Source organism: Loxodonta africana, chromosome 7 (genome assembly GCF_030014295.1).
Source record: "Loxodonta africana isolate mLoxAfr1 chromosome 7, mLoxAfr1.hap2, whole genome shotgun sequence".
Taxonomy (NCBI): domain Eukaryota; kingdom Metazoa; phylum Chordata; class Mammalia; order Proboscidea; family Elephantidae; genus Loxodonta; species Loxodonta africana.
Window position 1 is genome coordinate 24,989,917 of NC_087348.1, and position 4,524 is coordinate 24,994,440.

General features: G+C 39.4%; 1 pseudogene; it reads right to left on the reverse strand.

Moving 5' to 3' along the window:
- Nucleotides 1–3,252: 3,252 nt before the first annotated feature.
- On the reverse strand, nucleotides 3,253–4,184 carry LOC135231847 (olfactory receptor 5AR1-like; annotated as a pseudogene).
- Between the last annotated feature and the right edge of the window lie 340 nt (nucleotides 4,185–4,524).

Consider the following 4,524-nt stretch of genomic DNA (forward strand, 5'->3'; position numbering starts at 1 on the left):
CAAATTAATAAGATAAAGTATAAGTAAGAGTCTTCATCTTATTGATGAGAATACTGAAGCAAGGAGTTATTAAGGGATTTGAGATAATAATTGGTGGAACTGAGACAAAGACAAAGATGACCAAACTTCTGTCTCATTTCTCTTGCTATTATATATAGATAATGAAATTGATGTTGATACGCATACTTCTACAACCAACTATGAGGAAGATAAAACATTTGTTTTCTTCATTTCATTGCATCATATTGACTGTTGAGTTATGGATATTTGACATATAAATAAAAGAAAAATAGTAGCTAATATTTATTAAGCACTTTTTTATGCAGCAGATACTTTATAGAGATTATAGACAATCTTTTGAAAAATGCTAAGAGGTAAGCATTATTATTTCCATTTTGTAGATGAAGGAATTGAAGGATCAACTAATTTTTCCAAGCTCACACAGCTAGACAATTGCAGAACCTAGATGAGGACTCATTTTATATAGTCCAAAGCTTGAATGCTTTCCATTAATCACAGTGGAAAGGGAAAAGCTTTGTTCAGTTTTTGATTTTATCACTGAACCTTGTCAAGTTTGTTGATGTATCTGGGCTTTAGTTTCCTCATTTTTAAAATGAGGAAAATGTCTATCTCCCAATGATTTTCATAAGACCGTAACGTGATTTAAAGTGCTTTGCTCATGGACCGGCACACATCAGACAATTAAAAATAAAAAAGTAGTACTCTGGCAACAAGGTCACTGCTTAGAGTTGTAGGGATGGGATTCAAGGACACAGTTTTCTGATTCTCAGGCAACTGCTCTTTCAATTATAACATATGTCATTTATAATTAACGGGCTAGGGAAATCCTATTTTCTTATTTCTCATGTAGTTCATATGATTTACCCATTAAATTCTGAAAACAGAACAAAACAAAAGCTGAAGGCTGTATTTCTGTACTGTTTCTGGGCAGCCAACTCCATATTTATCCATTAGTCACAGTCTATTCTTTATTCATACTGTGACACTGACATGATTTTGGAAATTCATGATGTAATTGGGTAATTTTGAACCAGGTCAATTTGAAAGCCTGGAGATTCCTGTGTCTTTTATCCCTGAAACTCTTTGGTGACTTTCATGATGAATGGGGCTGTCTACATGTTAACAGAAACCAGTGTGTTCCATGATCGTGGGCTGTATTGCACTGGAAGAAGAGTTGAGATGGAAAGGTTATTGATTGTAAATATTTAGAACAGGTGGTATGATGGAATCCCAGCACATCTGAGAAATACTTAGCTTTCCCTAGATCTCAGATTACTGCTAATACCTGCCATTATTGTTTTTATAGCCTTGACTGAGGACCATGGTCTCAGGGGACATTTAGCTCAATTGGCATGACATAGTATATAAAGGGAAACCCTGGTGGCATAGTGGTTAAGTGCTACGGCTGCTAACCAAAGGGTCAGCAGTTTGAATCTGCCAGCAGCTCCTTAGAAACTCTATGGGGCAGTTCTAGTCTGTCCTGTAGGATCGCTATGAATCGGAATCAACTCGATGGCACTGGGTTTAGCTTGGTTTGGTAGTGTATAAAGAATATGTTCTATATCCTACTTTGGTGAGTTACATCTAGGGTTTTAAAAGCTTGTGAGTGGCCATCTAACGTACTCCACTGGGTCTGCCCTGTGTGGAGCAAAGGAGAATGAAGAAAACCAAAGACACAAAGGAAAGATTAGTCCAAAGGACTAATGGACAACAACTACCACAGCCTCTACCAGACTGAGTTCAGCAGAACTAGATGGTATTTGGCAATCACCACTGACTGCTCTGACAGGGATCACAATAGAGGTCTCAAACAGAGCTGGAGAAAAATGTAGAACAAAATTCAAACTGACGAGCCTTACTGGTCTGACAGAGATGGGAGAAACCACGAGAGTATGGCCCCCGGACATCCTTTTAACTCAGTACTGAAATCACTCCTGAGGTTCACCCCTTCAGTCAAAGATTAGGCAGGACCATAAAACAAAATGAGACTAAATGGGCACACCAGACCAGGGGCAAGGATAAGAAGGCAGGAGGGGACAGGAAAGCTGGCAATAGGGAAATGAAGGTTGAGAAGGGGAGGGTTGACACATTGTGTGGTTGGCAGCGAATGTCACAAAACAATATAATGTATTAATTGTTCAGTGAGAAACTAATTTGCTCTGTAAACCTTTAAAACACACACACACAAACAAAGATTTGTAGCATCAAGAGCATACAAAGAGGAGTCACATTCTCTCTTATTGCCAGTCATTGATATGCCAGTGTAAATGAGACTGTTTCTTTGATAAGCTCCTGGGAAAGTCTTGGAACCCAAGGAAAAGTCTGGATTCTAATCGAGATGATAAGAGAAGAAGAAGAAGGCATAGTAGGAATTTTGGTTGGAAGTCAAATGACTAATCCTCTAGACATTACAATCTTGCTGAAATTCGCTTATGCCTGCACCAAACTGTATCTCTGTTAGGGTCACAGGGTCCTAGGCTTTCATAAGGACTGAAAGTGTGTCAATATATGAAGATGACTGCTCCTTTTGAATATTAAGTAGAGGAGATCTCAGGAATCCGGTGATCATTAGGTGAAACCAATCACTTGAGAGAAGGGAAGCTGAAGACAGAGAAGAAAAGGGTCTTGTCAAAGCTCGCACAGCTAGATTAGTAGCAAAGCCTGGATTTCTAGCTCTTATGCTGGGGCCTTGTATAGCTCCTGATTCTGTGATTGGTGGAACCAGGCTCAGAAAATAAAGTAACTAAAGATACAACAAATCCCTTGTTGACAAAATATGTGTCTTATGTTTTTTTTCCTCCAGGACCTCGCATATATGTGCCATTCTATTTTTGCTGAATATTTGATTAGATAGACTCAGAGCTGAGTTAAGTCATCCAACACACCAGACCCATGTCCCATGTATTTAACCAAATTTTATTTGACTTCCTTTCAGAGTAGAGAATTCTTAACTTTTGGGCCTGGCATTCCTTATGACCCTGAAAAAATGTTTTAGAGTGATGGTCTATTCTTTCTACTATCAAGTATTCTCCCCATTTTTAATCAGTATGTGAGCCAACTGTAAGTAAAAAACATGCAAATAAACAAACAAAAAACTCCCAAGACTCCAGAAAACCAAAAACTATTATGTCTTGATTGGCATGTCTTTCAATTTATTAATTTATATTTATTTCAGATTGTAGAATTTAGGATTCACACACCAAGTAGAACAGTTTTCATTTTTTTAAATTGTTATTGAGGTTTTTTCCCAATTAGTTTTTTGAAAGCAGCTTTCACATCCTTGTTTCTCAGACTGTAGACGAAAGGATTCAACATGGGGATGATAATTGTGTAGAACACAGAGGCCCACTTGTCCTGGTCCAGGGAGTAACTGGATGTTGGTCTCAGGTACATAAACATGACTGTGCCATAGAACAGTGTGACACCCGTGAGGTGTGACCCACAGGTGGAGAAAGCCTTAAGGCGACCTTCAGCTGAGCGCATTCTGATGATGGCTATGAAGATGAAAGCATAGGAGAAGAAGATGATGAGGATGGTGCTGAATTCAATGAAGCCACACAGACTAAAGAGCAAGATCTCACTGATGTAGGTGTCTGAGCAAGAGAGGGCCAGAAGCGGTGAGATTTCACAGAAGAAGTGATTGATGATATTGGAACCACAGTAACTCAGGCTGAAGGTGAGAGCAGTGTGGGCAACCAAACTCACCAGACCAGCTAGGTAAGAGCCCAGCATGAGAGCTAAACAGACCTTCTTGGACATGAGTGTACTATAGTGGAGGGGTCGACATATGGCCACAAAACGGTCATAGGCCATGGCAGCCAGGACATAGCACTCAACATCCACAAAACCTACAAAGAAAGCAAACTGGGTGGCACAGCTGGAGAAGGAGATAACTTTGCACTTAGTTAGGAAGTCAGCCAGCATCCTGGGGGCGATGGCTGAGGAGTAGCCTAGATCAACAAAGGACAGATTGCAGAGGAAAAAATACATGGGTATGTGAAGCTGCACCTCTATTATGATAAGGATAATCATACCAACATTCCCCACTACAATGACCGTGTAGACTACTAGGAAGACCACAAAGAAGATGATCTGCAGCTGAGGGTCTGAGTGATGCCCATAAAGATGAACTCAGTCACTGCCGAGTGGTTCTCTTTATCCATCTCTTCTGTTTTACATGTGCCTGGATGTGATTAGTTGGTGACTGTAGTAAATTCACTGTCACTGGAAATACTCAAACTAAAGATAAGCAATCATAAGCAAGACATATTATAAAAATATGTATTTTCTACAGTAGATGAAGGTTTTATTTGAGATGATCCTTAAGGTTCCTCCAAGTAAAAAGATTCTATGAGAAGTAAGGTGACTGAAATGACATCGGTGAAGGCAATGATTGTGTCCTCCCCAGGAGCACTTGTCAAAACAGAAGATGTTTGCCCATTCTAGAAGCCCACTTTTCAGACAAAGATTAGACAGGCCTATAAAACAAAAAATTAATACATG